The sequence below is a fragment of the Alligator mississippiensis genome, chromosome 1 (genome assembly GCF_030867095.1).
Source record: "Alligator mississippiensis isolate rAllMis1 chromosome 1, rAllMis1, whole genome shotgun sequence".
NCBI classification, from domain to species: Eukaryota; Metazoa; Chordata; order Crocodylia; family Alligatoridae; genus Alligator; species Alligator mississippiensis.
The window spans coordinates 479,750,482-479,768,292 of NC_081824.1; the positions used below are offsets into that span (position 1 = coordinate 479,750,482).

The 17,811-nt window shown below is 57.1% G+C and overlaps 1 non-coding gene across 1 annotated transcript; it reads left to right on the top strand.

The window, feature by feature from the left end:
• Positions 1-13,343: 13,343 nt before the first annotated feature.
• Positions 13,344-13,414, top strand: TRNAG-GCC (transfer RNA glycine (anticodon GCC)). The gene has a single exon. It is a non-coding gene; the product is annotated as a tRNA-Gly (tRNA).
• Positions 13,415-17,811: the final 4,397 nt, after the last annotated feature.

Here is a 17,811-nt window from a genome sequence, read left to right on the forward strand (position 1 = left end):
CTCCCCTGCCTCGAGTGAGAAGGAGGGAAATGAAAGGATGCTCTTCCCTGAGGAGTGGGGTAAGATAAGGCAGACCACCCAGTTAGTTGTTTCCAACGGTGGAAGTCTTTATTTTACTCAGAGACAAAAGTATCTCCTTGCTAATCATCTCATTAGCTGGCGGCGGCGGGTTGGCCGGCGGCGCAATGACTGGTTAAACTGGCGGCGGCGGACTGGCCGCGTGCATCAGGTCTGGGTTGCCCCTGCCCTGCAGCCTGGCCCGGAGACGCTGCCCTTCTGGCCATGCCAGGCACCTCCTCGGGCACAAGCTCTCCTGCCTTCCCTCCCGGATCCGTACGGCCGGATCGGTGACTCCTCCTGCCCCGAGGGAAGTGTGATGGCTCCCGGAGTACTAATAATGCGCCGCCCTTCAGCCGTCCCGCGCCGACCCCGGCCAGGAGCCCGCAGGTCAGCGCTCCCGCCCGGCCCGAGCCCGCCCGCTGCAGCCTGTCCCGGAGGTGAGTGTTGGACTCTGGAAGAGGGAAGGGGTCTGTGAGTGAGGGGAACCCCCAGACCTGTTCCCAACGCTGCATGGGCCCAGTCCCCCCTCCCCATCAGTACCCCTGCATCCTCTGACCCCCCAATTCCTCCCTGCTCAGTGGGGTCAGTCAGGTTCTCCCTCCTGAGCACCACGTTTCTTCTCCCTCCCCGTGCGGGGGTCACTCACCCGTCCGGCCCTTGTCCCAGGCCACTCTCAGAGCTGCCCCCAGGCTCTCGTGCCCCACGCTGCAGGCGTAGTTGTGGTTGCTGCTCGGGTCAATCTCGATGGTGGCCCAGGTCTGGTAGGTCCCGTCTCCGCTGGGAAGGACCCCTGCATGGCTCGTCTCCTGGGGCTGCACCTCCCCATTTTTCAGCCAGACGGCAGCCACGTCCTTGGGGCAGAAGCCATGGACCTGGCAGGCTAGGGCGGTGCGTCCGCCCCAGGATGATGGCTTGTCGCTCACCTGTGCCACGGGACGCTCTGGGAGGGAGGAGACCCCTGCTAGAGTGACTGCCCTGTTGGGCCCTCAGCACCCCTGCCAGGAGCCCGGGCTGGGCCTGCACCGGGCCACACAAACTGGCTCCAGCGCCCATTTGAGGCAGGAGCAGGCAGTGTTGGGGAAGGAGTGTGGGGGACGGTAGACACGGCTGCGCTGGGCTCAGGGCTGCAGGAACAGGGTTCGACACAGCTGATCTCTGGCTCTCAGACACACGGCCAGGGCAGGGACACCACGTGGGCTCTGCCCAGCTGGGAGGCCTGACCAGGGCAGGGACAGGGGCACCGTGTCCTACAGCTGTGCTGGGGTCTCGCCCAGCAGCAAGACCAAGAAGCAGTGGTCGCCATCCTGGACACAGGGGGATGGGGCAGGCATTCCCTGGGGTGAGGGGGTGCCCGGTCAGTGCTGCCCTGGGCGGTGACACCGGGACTCACTGCTCTGCAGCGCTGCCTCCCCGCGCTGCAGGTACTGCCGCAGCCACTCACTGCAGGTCTCCTCCAGGCAGGCTCCTGCATGCTAAAGCATGGCCTTTTCCTCATTCCACCTGCGCTGGGTGACCTGGGCCTGCATTGTTCCTGCTACCCAGGTGTGTGTTCTCGGGTCATAGCTGATGAAGTCTCCCGCGTCTCAGCTGAACCGCATGTAGCCTCCAGTGCTGCCGTCTTCCTGGGGCTCCATGAACTGGAGAGTGCGAGACCCTGAAACGCACAGATCCAGGCCCTGGTCACGGTCACGGTCACGGCCCCAGGGAGCAGATGCCCCCCAGGGTTGCTGGGCTGGGCAGGGGCAGAGCCAAAACCATGGGGGTCGGGCAGCACTGGGACAGCTGGGGTCTCTGTTTACAGAGAACAAGGCTGACGGGACACAACCGCAGCCCCCACGTGCGCTGGGAATGCAGGAGCCCAGGATCGAGGATGGGGGTGGGAACGGCCCCTGGAAGGGGAAGGCAAAGGTAGGGGGAGCAAGGGGCAGGTGAAAAGGTGAAACCATCCAGGATGAGTCGAGGCTGGAAAGCAGAGCGGTGCTTCTCTGTGCGGGAGCAGTGCGGCACCGGGAGCCTCCCCTTCGGGCAGTGAGGCCCGGGAGCAGAGCCCGAGCAGGGGATGCTGCAGCTGCCCAGAGCAGGGACCCCACTGCAGCCCCAGAGGTGCCACCAGCGTGTGCCCCAGCCAGCCCAAGCCCTGCCTGCACCAGGGGCGTGACGGGGCCTGGTCCCTGCACCCCATGGCTCTCCCCACATGGACATCTGAGTCCCCGCAGTCACTGCCCAGCACAGCCCTCATGCCTGGGGGTCTCGTCCTCACCCCCTGGGACTCAACTCCTGCTTTGCCAAAAGTTCACAGACTTTAACACAAAACTGTACTTCTGTCCTGCTCAGGATCCAGCTCCACATCCAGCCCCCACCCTCTTGTGTTAATGGACCCTTCTGCTTTCACCCCCCAGCCCTGCTAGTGCTCTTCACTCCCGAACCCAGCACCTCCCCCCAGAGCTCTGCCAGTGCCCCTCACTCCCAACTGCAGCCCCCTCCCCACCAGCCCTACTGATGCCCCTCACTCCTGACCCACAGCCCCATGATGGGAAGTACTCAATCACTGCACCCTGATTTATCCAGGTGTTTGGGGGGTTATACCCTAGCCCCCCCAGTCCCTCTGGACCCAAAGGCCCCAGCCCTGGGCCTGCTGGCACTGTGGAGGGCCCCAGTGTGTGTGTGGGGGGGTCAGTTCCAGTTTGGGGAGTGGATTTGCCCCCCTTGGGCCACAGCCTTGAGTGGCTGATGGCTGGAGGCTCCTGGTTGCCTCTCAGATGCAGTTGGCTGGGGGTCCTGAGCTCATCCACAGCTCGGGGGCAGCAGTGGGAGGTTCACAGACAGGCATGAGACCCCCTCCACTTCCGTCAGGGAGTCACTAGCTGGAGCTGGGGGGCAGCAGGGGCTAGGGGGGTCTCTGCCCCACTACCCCTCCCCTTGCACCCCTCCAGCCCAATGCACATGTCCTTTGACCCCTGCCCCCACCATCCTGTCCATGGATACCTGGTCCTGCATGCATGTGCTACCCTCTGCTCTGGGGAGAGCCATCTCTCCCCCACGCCCATGTCTGCTGCCTCCCATCACATGCACACTACCACGATGGGGAGAAAAGTGGGGCAGCTGGGTGCTGGGGGAGAAGGGGTGCAACTGGAAGCCTGGAGGTAGATGCAGGTGTGACCCGGTGCCCAGGGTGGGTGGAGACAACGGGCCCTGGCACAGACGCAGTGCAAGGCAGCATGGCTGGGCACTGGAGTGCAGCTTAGGACTCAGTCCCTCTCTGACACCCTCCAGGGTGGGGGATTTGAGGGGAGAACAGGAAGAACCCAGGTGTCCAGGCTCCCAGTCCCCCATGCTCTCTCCTCCCCTTCCCAGAGAGCCCAGGCAACCAAGCCTCTCACAGCCCGGGCCCCAACTGCATTAGGGGCCCTGCTGTACACAGCCCCTGGCGCCTACCCCAGAACCAGGTGCATCTCAGAGGTGTCTGTCTGTGCATGGGTGTCCCGGACACTTGGGTTGTATATGTGTGGCCTGCAGAGACTTGTGTTTAGCATGTTTGTGTGTTTCTCAAACCCTTGCAGAGTGTGTGTGCCCCTGTGTGTCACAGACAGTGGGGTGGGGGGGTGGATGTGTGTGTGTGTGTGTGTACGTGTGTGGGCAGGTGGGCTGTGTGCTTGCTTTGGTAAAGAAAACAGGAAGCAGAACTTGTGGTCAGAGTTGCATGGTGGGACTGGAGGGAGTCACAAAGGGGACGGGTACATCTGCTACAGACACACTGACTTGTTGCTTCATGTGGCCAGGTGTGGCTTTTTGACAAATTTTACAGAGAACTGTGACTGCGTCTCAATAGCGAACGGAGGCTGGGGCTCAACGCTCGGTGAACGCCTGAGTAAGGTGGAGTCGTGCTGACAGTGGCAGCAGCATCACAAACCAGCTCACACTTCAACAGAAAATGTTTACATAGGTCCTCACTGACACAGGATGGAGCTGCACATCCAGCCTACACCCACGTGTGCTACCACACTGCTCTGCGCCCTGACCCCCCAGCCCTGCCGGTGCCCCTTGTGACAGCTGAAATTATGTCTGTGTGATAAAGGTGCTTGCTGAAGGCTCTATGAAGATTAAACTAAGTGTTTTTCTGTATTTGTTTAGATATTAAGCTATATGTTGTTGCTAAAAACCTAATTAAAGATTAAGATGTAGTGAGGACTTGTATAAAGTAAGGCCTAGTAAATTTAGCAAAGCCTTGAAGTAGTAAGGCCATGTGGCATAGTTAAAATTACCTTACCAAAGGAATGCAAGGCTTGTACTGCTATTGGTCAGTCTAAGGACAGTTAAGTAAAAGGAGTCTGAGTGGTTGTACGTGATCAGAACCATTCAGAAGCTTTAAATGAGCTGGAATATTTGGAAACCAGGCAGAAGGAAGATACAGCTCTGTAAAAGAATTAGTAGCTGTTGCCCGGATCAGTGGGCCCGTGGACCTCGAAGAGCCCAAGAACTGCATCCCAGGGTCCTTTCCGGTACCCCTTTGGACAGTGTCGTTCGGGGACGCCTGACTGCACTGATCTTTGAGGAAAAGAAGGTTGCTGTGTATCAGGCATCAGAGAGGACTGCCAATAAGTTGCCAATGTGAATTGCTTTTGTCTGTCGTTGTTTGTTTTGTTACTACGTGTGGTTGTATTTTTGTTAAGTCAATAAATCTTCCTTACCTTTCTACCCCTGACCATGCTCTCAATCCCAATCCCTCTGCAGGTCGCTGGGACACCCCTCACTCCCGACCTGCAGCCCTGCCACCCCACCCCCCACCAGCTCTGTGTCAAGAAGAGAGCCCTACATGAATAAATGAGAGACCAAACAACACCCGTGCACCAGAACGAGCGCTCACCGGAAATCTATCAAAGACAGGAATTCCCAATGAGCGGTGGGGCACACTTCTCACAAGAAAACCACTCTCTCTCCAGTCTCGCAGGTCTAATCCTCAAAGGGAACTTACACAACACTTCTCAGAGACGAGCCTATGAACTTCACTTCATCAACCTTCTGGATACAAAACATCATGGACTAAATATAGACATTGGATTTATGACACGTTACATCCTGCCTGACCTCTGACTCCCCAGGTACTGTCCCACTATTTAACTACTACATGCATCCCCCTTCTCCCCGCCACCCAGCCAGTCTCCCACCCACTGACTCAACTTACATCTTCACTGACGGCCTGTCTTCCATGCAGACCAGCCCAGCCTCTGGCTTCGTTGCTATTCCTGCCATCCAGGAAGAGCACACACCAACTGTAGAGGCTTCCTCAGCCTGATGACAGGTTTTTAAATCCAAAAGCTTGCTAAGTTTCTTTCCCCCAACTATTTAAGTTGGTCTAATAAAAGATATCAAATTCACCCAAAGAACCTTGCCTGCCTATGTCCTTAAACCAACATGGCTACAACCTACACCCCTGTAAATGAATAATTGGGATTTGGAGGCAAAATACTTCTCAGTCCACCCCAAATTTCCTGTTGATGCCACCAAGAGACTGTCCTGAAGACCCCCGAGTGCCATCCTGCCTGGCTCAAAGTGTGACACGGCCCTGCCCAGCTGCCAACTGACTGCCCCCCACCCCCACCCCCATGCCACTGCACTAAGTACTTGGATTGTGGAATCGAATAAGGGGACACTGGAATAAATGATTCCATTTCCATATCATTCGAATTACTGAATGATACATTTGACTGGAATTATTCCAATCGAATAAGGATTGTGCCAGAAAGTTTACTAAGAACTTTTTTCCAATGACTCAGTCTAATATAAAACATCCCATCTACTCAAAGAACCTGGCCTGAATAAGGAACGGGCTAATGGGCTGTCAGTTGGCCTGCTGGGACCAACCCTGGCACCATATTGGGGGCTACTGGGGGATACTGGGAAGCACTGTGGAAATGGGGGACCCTGGGAAGGTGCTGGGATCCACTGGGTAATACTGAGAGGCACTGGAGGTAATGGGGGATCCTGGGAGGATAGTGGTATGTACTGGGGGTACTGGGAGGCACTCTGGGTAATACAAAATCCTATGAGGGTGCAGGGATGTACTGAAGGATAGTGAGAGGCACTGGGGGGTCCTGGGAGTGTACTGGGAGATTATTGGAAAATACTGGGAGGTACCGGGGGATGCTGGGGAGCATACTGGGTGTTATGGGAGCTCCTGGGAGGGTGCTGGGAGGCACTGGGGGATACCGGGAGGCACTGGGGTAATGGGGGATGCTGGGATGCACTGGAGGAAACCAGGAGGCACTGAAGTAATGGGGGATGCTGGGAGGGTGCTAGTAGGTCTGGGGCTGGTGGGGAGAAGGGGGAGCTAGGTGGTCTGGGCTCTCTGGACACTACGGGGTCCAGTGCGCAGCTCTTGTCCCCCCTTGTCCCCAGGACGCCGCTGTCCCGCCGGGCACTGCTGCCGTGGCGGTGACTGCCCCGGGGCCCGCGCACGGGCCGGGTGGGGCCGGCAGACCCCGCGGCGGTGGCGGTGGCGGAGGCGGAGCGGGGCCCGAGGCTGCTCCAGCGCTGGGAGCAGCCCCAGAGCAGCGCGCGCTGCCCCCAGCTGAGCGCCCGGCAGCCCGCGGCCCTCGGGCACGGCACGCCCCAGCGCTGCCCCGCGCCGGGCTGGGCCCTGCGGGACGGGCCGCACCGCACCGCACCGCGCCAGGGCCGGGCCGGGCCGGCAGGGAGGAGGCAGCGCGGGGCGGGGCGGGGCGGGGCGGGGCAGGGCACGGCCCGGGGCTGCGGCAGGCACGCGTGTGCCCGGCTGGATCGCGGCAGAGCCCGGCCCGGGGGAGCGGCGCCGCTAGTCCGGTGACACCTCACTGACATCGAAAGCAAGAAAAAGAAGCCCCGCCCCTGTACAAACCTCAGCCAATGGGGGCACAGCGCAGAGAGTGGGACCGAGCACGCGGCTCCTGCAGCCCCGCCCCCCCGGGGTCTTCTGCAAAGCGCCGCCAGCCCCGGGGAGCTCCTCTCCTCTCCTCTCCTCTCCTCTCCCCGCCCCGCGCGCTGCACCCCGCCCCGCGCGCACCGGTCGTGCCCCGACCACCGGCTGCACTTATGTTAGCAGAACAGCTAGCTGCAGCCACCCCCAAATTCCCCCTTTCCCCCCCCCCCAGAGGCAGCCAAGGCAGCGCTTCCAGAGGCAGGGAGCTCTGGCTCCACCAACTCTGACCAGACCTTCCAGTGCTGGCACTCCTGGCTACTTGCACGAGGAAGCCAGCTCCTGCTTTCCCCAGAGTCCCTCCTCTCCTGCTGAGTGTGAATGTGCCTCTGCTGCCAGTGAAGCTTCCCCTTGTAGCTCTTCAGGTCTCTCAGGTCGCCCAGCTCTTCCCTGCAGGTCTGGACTCTCCCCAGCTGCCCTCCCACACCCATCTGCACCTGGTGCCCTGCTCCCCCCATGCTCTCCTGCTTCGGAGACCTGCTCTGCACCTTCTGCACTTGGCCCAGGTGCCAGGGACCCCTCTCCCCCAGTCTCCCTGGGGAGGTGCTCTGCAGCTCCAGGTTCACAGGCCCTTCCTTGGGAGGCTGCAGCTCAGCCTTGCTCAGGGCCCCTGCACCTGGTGCCTGGGGTAGAGGAGCCACAGCTGGACCCGGTGCTGCTGGCACAGGAAACCCCTGCTCTTCTGCCAGACTCCTATCTGCTTGGGGCAGCCACAGGCCTCAGAGAGGAGGGAGAAGGAAGAGGCAAAGTCTCTCACCACTTCCTACTAGACCTCCCCGGCCATGAAGGTGGAGATGAGCCCGTGACTCCTCTCTGCTCCGAGGGCTGAGCACTGAACCACGCACCACGGAGCAAGTGCAGAGTAGCTCCTTGGGGGACGCGCACAGGACTCTAGAGTCAGCACCCACAGTTTAAAGGGGAGGGAAACAAAAGAAGGGTCTCCAGGGTGATGTGGGGAGAAGAGGAAGAGTGGATGTGCTGCAGCACTGATTCCTGCATCAATGCTCTGGCAAAAGAGAGTTTCTCACTGATGAACAGGCCAGAACCGCAGTGGGAGGCAGACAAGGGAGGCAGGTGCCGTGCCAGGAGCTGTGATTTAAGGCAGGGCGTGGGAAATACAGGGCGAATCTGCTTCCAGGCGTGTGAGTGGCTTCCAGCGGGATGCCGGGACAAGAGGAGAAGCTGCTCTGTTGGGGCACTGGTCCCCACCAAAACACTCTGGCCCAAGAAAGTCTTCCACTGCTGCACAGGGCCTCGTGCTGCTGGAAGGGCAGACCCACCGCCACGCTCCTGCTCCTGGACAAGGGCCTTGTCTGGCGCACAAGCCCAAGGAGTTATCATGGAGCAGACCCAGGTCTCTGTGTCAAGGGAAGTGTCAGCAGGGCAGAGGCCTGGAGTTCACTGCATGAGAACAGCTAAAAGCACCCCCAGGGAAGCCCATTTCCCCAGCGCCTGTACTGGTGCGATCCTGAGCAGAGGGCCATGAGCACACGAGAGAGGAGTGGCTGGAACAGGATCACTGACTGTTACCTGTCAGCGCGACAAGGCCCAGCCGAGACACAGGATCTTTGTGCCGGGTGCTGCACACGTGCAACGAGAAGCATGCAGGGCTCTCCCCTGACTGCTGCCAGCGCAGAGCCCTCTCCCACCCCATCCCTGCAGCTCCACAGACTTGGTTCCTCCCATGCTAGAGATGGGAAGGGACAGAGATTTAAGCCTCTTACCACAAACGCAGGACCGCCGCTCAGGCACCCAGACCCAGGCCCTCCCCTGCATGTGCACATTACCTGACTCCTGCTGTGGCAGGGCTCCTTTTGGGCACAGGCGGTGACACGTCCTGAAGGTCTGGGGTTTCACCTTGCCCTGCCTCCTCCAGGGACACAGCTACAGGATGGGGCTGTGGCTGCTCCAGCCAGGAGTCAAGAGGTTCCCAAAACCCCAGCAGGTGCCAGCTTCTCCAGGGCCACCTGCTCAAGCTTCACATGCACGGTGCCCTGGGGCAAGACAAGCATGTTACAGGGAGCTGGGACCTTGGGGCGGGGGGCACATCCCCCAGACACATGGAGATGAGGACAGCAGCATTGATGATTGATCAGGTTAATCATTTTCCCCTGGAGCTTCTCTCCTCTGCCTGCCCCAGCTGAGACCCCTCGACCAGGGCCACGGCCTCGGGCTGCAGTGTAGGGGAGGGTCGGAGATGCAGATAGCGCCCCCTGAATCGGGGCAAGAAGGGGCAGCCTCCTGCCTGATTAGCATAGTAATTACTTAAGAAGAAGCCATGGCAGGTGAGTCAGGTGGGTGGCGTGCCCAAAGGCAAGTAGAGCAGCTAGCACTGTGGCTAGTTGGGGAGCCCACTTTGCCCCAGGGACCCTAGGGACAACCAGAGAGAGCCCCCCAGCCCACCTGGCCTGAGCCTTAAATCATTTTTCTGACCTCATCACAAGGCCCCAGTCAAGACGCAGCCTCACTGAAGGCTGCTAATGCAGACCCATCCATTCCCAGGGGGTCCAGGATGTGGGGAGAGTCCGTAAACTGGTGTGACAGGTTGTGTGGAGGAATCTGGTGGCAACGGTCGGAGGGGGTTGGGAGGTGGTCCGCTCCAGTCCTGTAGGAGTCATGATATACAACAATCGCACAGAAAACATGATCATGCTTTACAACCAAGCGAGATGCTCTGTAACATGAAACACACTTTATTGCACCAAATGACTTGTGAGTTTTGGGGTGCTACACATGGCTGGCTAGAGGACCTCTTTCCGAAGCCTTGCCCAGTTCGAGAAGTGGATTTGAGTCAGGCTGCCCCACCAGCTTGAGGAGCTCTTCCCCACAGACACTCAGGATCCTGGGGACAGGCTGCCCTGGGCGGGTGGCTTCTGGCTGCCAAGCCTTTTCCACGCAGGCCTGGGGCAGCCCCCTATGCAGTAATGGCCAACCCCTGGGGTGGTGCAGAGTCACTTGGAAGAACTGGATGCCTTTAAGTCGGCAGGCCCGGATGGGCTCCATCCGAGGGTGCTGAAGGCACTGGCCGACATCATTGCAGGGCCACTGGCGGGAATATTTGAACGCTCGTGGCACGTGGGCCAAGTCCCGGAGGACTGGAAAAGGGCCAATGTGGTCTCCATTTTCAAAAAGGGGAGGAAGGAGGACCCGGGCAACTATAGGACAGTCAGTCTCACCTCCATCCTTGGCAAAATCTTTGAAAAAATTATCAAGGCTCATATTTGCGAGAGCCCGGCAGGACAAATAATGCTGAGGGGAAATCAGCACAGGTTCGTGGCAGGCACATCGTGCCTGACCAATCTAGTCTCTTTTTATGACCAGGTTACGAAACGCCTGGACACAGGAGGAGGGGTGGATGTCGTATACTTAGACTTCAGGAAGGCCTTCAATACGGTATCCCACCCCATACTGGTGAACAAGTTAAGAGGCTGTGACTTGGATGACTGCACAGGCCGGTGGGTGCCGAATTGGCTGGAAGGTTGCACCCAAAGAGTCGTGGTGGATGGGTCAGTTTCGACCTGGAAGGGGGTGGGCAGTGGGGTCTCGCAGGGCTCGGTCCTTGGACCGATACTCTTCAATGTCTTCATCAGCGACTTGGACGAGGGAGTGAAGTGTACTCTATCCAAGTTTGCAGATGACACAAAGCTATGGGGAGAAGTGGACACGTCGGAGGGCAGGGAACAGCTGCAGGCAGACCTGGACAGGTTGGACAAGTGGGCAGAAAACAACAGGATGCAGTTCAACAAGGAGAAATGCAAAGTGCTGCACCTAGGGAGGAAAAATGTCCAGCACACCTACAGCCTAGGGAATGACCTGCTGGGCGGCACGGAAGTGGAAAGGGATCTCAGTGTCCTAGTGGACTCCAAGATGAACATGAGTCGGCAGTGTGATGAAGCCATCAGAAAAGCCAATGGCACTTTATCGTGCATCAGCAGATGCATGACGAATAGGTCCAGGGAGGTGATACTTCCCCTCTATCGGGCGCTGGTCAGACCGCAGTTGGAGTACTGCGTGCAATTCTGGGCACCGCACTTCAGGAGGGATGCGGATAACCTGGAGAGGGTCCAGAGAAGGGCCACTCATGTGGTTAAGGGCTTGCAGACCAAGCCATATGAGGAGAGACTAGAGAAACTGGACCTTTTCAGCCTCTGCAAGAGAAGGTTGAGAGGCAACCTTGTGGCTGTCTATAAGTTCATCACGGGGGCACAGAAAGGAATTGGTGAGTATTTATTCACCAAGGCGCCCCCGGGGGTTACAAGAAATAATGGCCACAAGCTAGCAGAGAGCAGATTTAGACGGGACATTAGGAAGAACTTCTTCACAGTTCGAGTGGCCAAGGTCTGGAACGGGCTCCCAAGGGAGGTGGTGCTCGCCCCTACCCTGGGGGTCTTCAAGAGGAGGTTGGATATGCATCTAGTTGGGGTCATCTAGACCCAGCACTCTTTCCTGCCTATGCAGGGGGTCGGACTCGATGATCTATTGAGGTCCCTTCCGACTCTAACATCTATGAATCTATGAATCTGGGCTTCAAATCCAGTGATTTGAGTTCAGATCTCAGCACAGCCTGCAGCGTGTGCTTATTGCACCTCCAATGCTTCTGCCAGTCCGGAGGTGTTTGGCTTGGCTCTCTCATTGAACTTCCCTCTCCTTTGCCCTCCCCCATGTTTGCATGGGTGGGGAAAATACAGCCTACGGCCTGGATCTGGCCCACAGGTGATATACGTGTATTTCTGTGACATTGGTATGCCATGTGTGCATGAGCATGTAGCACTGATTGTGTGACAAGTGTGTCCTAGCAAATACAGAACAAAGCCCTGGGCCCGTGGAGCTGGGGACTCGTGCTCTCCTGTCCCTGACTGAGGGGAGATGCCGAGAGGAGGCAAACTCCCCATGAAAGCTGTTCTGCTCTGGGCTTTCTCTCCTTTTAACTCCACGATCATCAGATGAAGTGCAAACACATTTCTGAGTGAGCTCCAATCCCACTACCAGAAATCAGCAGGAGAGGACGGAGAAGAGACAGTCAACTCCACGTGGAAGAGAGATGCTTGGCACAGGCTGCTCCAGAGCCCAACGGGAGGGGAACTGGACAGTGAGAATGAAGAGGACAGAGACATAACCGGACCCGATGACAGCGAGGAGGTCGGCGACAGGATCAGCAGCAGTGGGAGTGACAGCAACATCGACAGCAAAAAGGACAAGGAATGAACTGAGATTTTAAACCCTAAAGGGTTTCTTTGGACCAAGGGACTATGGTAGCGGGTGGGTGTGTGGAGCCCGGGGGAATGGGTGTGTTTTTTGTAACACGTGCGCAGTTCTTCTTCTGTGATGAAAGGTTTATGATGGAGGATAAAAGGTTTATGATGGAGGATGAATATATTTAACTTTATATATTAAATCAGATTGAGTGTAGTCCTTTGCTTACCTGGCAGGGGAAACATCATGACCACCGAAGCAGTTTTCCTAGTCGCACCGGGGGACAACCGCTTTCCTGGCACTGGGGTAGTACCCACAAAGGTAATGCATAATTCATCTCCAATGTAGCTGCTGGAGTGGGGAGATCTTGGCTTTATGTCACTTTATGGACATGGGAGACTCCTCCCAAGCTTGCTTCTGTGGCCATATGGCTGAGGGCAAGCAAAACTCGGGGGCATCCAAACCCCTGCATGTAGGATGCCCCTCAAAGGAGCTGGGGACATCTGAAGTCCCAGATGGGGCTGGAGGATGTTTGCCGGTAGTCAGGCCACTTATGGTTCTGCACAGACTCACGGATTTGGAGTTGATTTGGCTGATTTGGTTTGGAACATGGGGATTTTTTTTTTTAAATGTCCCCGCTCTTGCCCTGGAGCCAGTGAAGGATGACTGCAAAAATCAATCCAGAAAAAGGGAAAGGAACAGCCAAATGCCCAGTCTGTAGCACAGACACCACACATGCGGGCGTCTGCTATGTCCATCCAGCCTCTCTTGGGCTCCCACATTCTTGGATGATTTTAATCACTGCAGATCAGGATCCCCCCAGCACCCAGCCCAGCAAAGGAGGGAGTTGCATGGAAAGCAGGAGCTCAAAAAGGGATTTGGGGTCCTTGTGCAAGGAAGACAAAGAAACAAACACACCAAAGGTGGCTCAATCACTTCCCCATGGTGACATTTCCCCTCTTTTCCAATGCAGGCTGTTTCTTTCAGTTCTGGCCAGGGCTTATTGATCAGCTTTGGGCCATGGCATTGAAGAGCTCCCAAAACCTCTGGCTTGTTTCTCCTTGGAGTGAACTGGAATGGAGGGAAGAGTCACCATCACCTTTTCTTTCCTGGGGTTTCATCAGTTTCACTACCTCAAGCATTGGTGGTTCAATGGTAGAATTCCTGCTTGCCATGTAGGAGACCTGGGTTCAATTCCCAGCCAATGCAAGTGAATACACTGTGTATGTTAGCAAACTGAGCTAATCTTTGACAAGCCTGCTCTTCTGTTGCAACTTTCTATTATTCTTTGAATTTAAAGAAAAAACCAAACCAACAGATATTTCATGGCCGAGTAAATCTGCAATTTATTTACGTTATTGATTCCTTTCTGAAACTTCTGCATTTTCTTTATGATTCATATGGAGATGGATACACAACTAGCAGCACTAATATTGTGTGGCACCATTAAAAAAAATCTGATGGCACCCCAGAGTGCCCACTCACCCTGGCTGAGATTCACTCCTCTAGATTATTTCAACAGCACAAAGAGCATGCTACCAATTAAAAACAGAAGACCAAAAGTGCAACCTTCACCCCATGCCTTGTCCAGCAGGGAAAATGAAAGGTCCAAGAAAGAGAAACCCCACATATTTAATACCTTAATTTTATTTCAGTCTTCACAAAAAAGGTTTGTTGTCCGTTGAGAAATACATTTGGCAGAAAGAGAAGGGGAGGAGAGAATGAGAGGGAAGTTCAAAGCTGGATGCAGCACCCTGGACATTAAATCTACATTTCATTTCAAAATGCAGTGTCTCCACAACGCAGCTCTTTCCATCCTGAATGACCTCTCCTTTGCATCACTGTCCTTTTCTATTTTCTAGCCCCCTTGCCTCCCTTTGCTTTCTTTCTTTTTTTTTTGTCTTCAGCAAAACTCTGGGGATTATTACAGAAAGGGTGTTGACTCTGTACCACTCCCCATGGAGGGATTTTTCACTGGAGTCAGGCATAAAATACCACAAAAGTCCTTTTATACAGAAAATAAGGTTACACCTCGGCAAAGGAGAAGTACTGCCTCCTCCCCTCCTCCCCACCTCAACCACAGAGCAGTCTTCATTTCCCAGGATAAATGAGAAACCCCAGGGAGACCCTGTTGTGTGGACACGGGCAGAGATCACTGCAAGGTCTCAAATTAAACCCCGCCGTGCAGCAAAGGACTTGTCAGTGCTGCCGCGGGGCTGCCGACAGGAGCAGGTCCCCTCCACCCACTCCTGTCCTGCGCTCACTTCAAATCAAGGCACCGCGGTCACCGGACGGAGGAACTTGAGTCCATGCCCCCAAAGCGAAGAGACTGAAAACAGGCAGCCCCCTGGACATCCCCTGCAGCCCGGTGCTGCAGCCCAGCACCAGCCGATGGGAGGGAGCATCCAGTTCCCCGGCTCAGCCCCGGGTCTGCCCCCTCCCCACCTCCCCAGCATTGGTCGGGAGCAGGCCGGAGCTGAGCCCATGGGCCCCACACTGCTGCCCAACGCCACCTAAAAGAAGACGTGGCGGGGGCTGTTCTCCAAGGTGCAGACGCCGGAGCTGAAGGGCGGTTCCACCAGCAGTGGTACCTGTCCCTGTGTGACCGACTTGGGACCAAGTCCCAGCTCCAGGCCCCTCAGGGCCCACTCGTGTAAGCAGGTCCGAGGCAGGGGGTGCAGTGCGGGCTGAGCCATGAGGTGCAGCCACATCTGGGCAAAGGCTGCAGCCAGCGGGGGCTGCTCCAGTCGGTGCCACCGCTCCGCGCCCTGCTCTGCTCCCGTGCCACTCCCACTGCTGCGGCTGCTGCCCCACGGGCAGGCACCAGATGTGGCTCCTGCCAGGTGGGACCTGCCCCCAGCCTGGCGCAGGGCGAAGTGACTGAGTTGGCAGCGCAGGATGAGTGTGGCTGCTGCCTGGATCATACACCCGGCATCAGTTCATAGGCCCAGCTCTGCAAAGTGGTTTGCATTGTAATTTGTTCCTGTCAGGGTCAGGCCTGAGAAACTGGAGGCAGAGTGTTGTTCTGGCGAGGAGTGTGCCCCACGGGGAGTCGGGGTCTGTTGTCTTTGCTAGATTCTGGTGGGCAGGTTGTGGGGTACAGGACAGAGTTGGCAGGTTTTGTGTTTTGAGCTGTAGGAAGGTGGCTTCAGTTCTGGTGATGAGGTCAGGTGCGTGTTTGACTGTACAAACCACCTTTCAGAGCTGGACCTATGGACTGCACTTCGTCAGCCTCCTGGGCAGTCGGTACAGAAACTCCTGGACTCAGTGCACACAGTGGAGTCTGGCACGCTGCGCCCGGCCGGACACCTGACAGCCCAGGCAGCTCTGCACTTTTACCTGTGCTCCTACACCCCCTTTCCCCCCGACCCCCACCCAGCCTGTCCCTCCCCCCCGACACCTCCATTTCCATTTTCACTGACTGGCTTTCTCGCCTGCATTGTGGGCCAGGCCAGACGCTGGCTTTCTTATTTTTCCTTCCACCCACGACCAGCTGCAGGTACTTCCTCAGCCTGACGAAGGGGTTTGCAACACTAAAGCGTCCAAAGATACATTTTTTTAAGTACTCATTTTTTTTCATAATTCATGTATAGACATAAAAACACAAGATAAGCTGTTACACACCATGAATAACATCATATGTCCAACACAACACAACACAACACAACACAACATCTTTATTTCTCGCTGTCAATTCCTGTATGAAACGACAGGCTCTGTGACACTTCTGTGTGGGTACCTTTGATGCCGATGCTGATGCTACTGGCGTTGAGCCAGCTGAGTTATTGTACCTGCTGTCAGGTAGAGCGGAGGACCGGGCGTGAGGCTGTAGGGGAGGAGGAGGCCTCAGTGGGGCACACTGCCGTGTTGTGCAGAGGCCCCAGCACCAGGAAGGGCACACCTTAACACACACACAGTGTCACCCACCCACATCACGAGTTTTGCCTGTCAGCAGCTTGGGGTGCAGGGCCCCAAACGACAGAGTCCCCCCACGAGACACACACAGCTGGCCCAGCACGCACTCAGGCCTGGTCTAGGACACACACAGCTGGCAGGCTTTGTGGCCTCAGTACGAGCCACCACCCCTGCAGTTTTGTCCCCCCATGTTGTAACACACAGCTGTGACATGCGTTTGGCTTTCAAGAATTTGGGGTGCAGTTCCCCCAAGCCCCTACACCAATCGTCTTAAAACATGGCACACTTAGTGCTCTCCACAGAGGCTACCATCCCTACCAATTTCATCCAAATTGAAAAAACACAACCAAGTTATAGATCTTCCATTGATTTCCCATTATACCCTGTGGCCAGATCGCGGCTCTGAAGCTTCGGAGCCACTTCAGCCGGATCGAGGCGGAAACCCGGTCTGGAGCTCCAGACTGGATCACTGCCATCCTAAGTGGCCGGATCCGAAGCTGGATCGGATCACTGCCGACTCGCACAGCCCTACTGCCGGAAGCAGCGCAGGGGACCCCGCAGTGGGCGGTGTGTTGGAGGGGGCATCTCCTCCCCTCGGTGCAGGGAGTGACCCCGGGTGGAGCTGAGTGCCAGGTCAGTGTCTGCCCACTGCTGCCGTCCCTCCGGCTGCTACGTCTCCTGTGTCTCGTTTCCAGTTTAACGGATCCAGGTGGAGCCTGCGCTGCCTCCGGAGGGACCCAGGGAGGAGGAGCGGGAACAGCAAAAAACATGGAGCTCCAGCCCATTCACACCTTTCAAACACCTTCATTTCAACCTTGATTTAGCCCATAAACCTGCACTTATTTCACCCTCGCCCAGGCCTTATCTTGCCAGAGCAGAGATCCTTGCTGTGGGGTTGCAAACAGCTGGCATATGAAATGAGAGCAGCTTGGCTGCAGGCGGCCAGGGGAAGGGCTGGGATGTGGGTGCTGCTCGTTGCAGGTTGGGACCCAAGTCCTGCCCACTCTGAGCACCACAGCCCTGGAAAGAGACCTCGGAGTCCTGCCTCATGCCAAAATGAACACGAGTCGCCATGTGATGAGGTCATAACCAAGGCTAACCGCACTCTTTCTTGCATGGGCAGGTGCACCACGAGCAGGTCTAGGGGTAACAGGGGACTTTAGCCGAGGTTACCAAGGGTGAAACTAGGCAAAACGCAGTCCCGGGTGCAGGCCCGCGCCCCGGGACCGGGAAGGGCTAATCGCCCCGCAGCACACAGGATCGGGGAGCGGTGGCAGAGGTTGCCCCCGGGCGCGGGAAGCGCGGAGCGCGGAGGCACGGCTGTCGGCGGCGCACCAGCGCGCAGCGACGCACACGGCGAGTCTGTGCCGGGAGACGGGACAAGGGGGGAGACGCTCACCTCCGGGCCAGGCTGCAGGGCAGGGGCAACCCAGACCTGATGCACGCGGCCAGTCCGCCGCCGCCAGTTTAACCAGTCATTGCCTCGCCGGCCGACCCGCCGCCGCCAGCTAATGAGACGATTAGCAAGGAGATACTTTTGTCTCTGAGTAAAATAAAGACTTCCACCGTTGGAAACAACTAACTGGGTGGTCTGCCTTATCTTACCCCACTCCTCAGGGAAGAGCATCCTTTCATTTCCCTTCTTCTCACTCGAGGCAGGGGAGCGCTGAGCAAGACGGGGGGATGGCAGA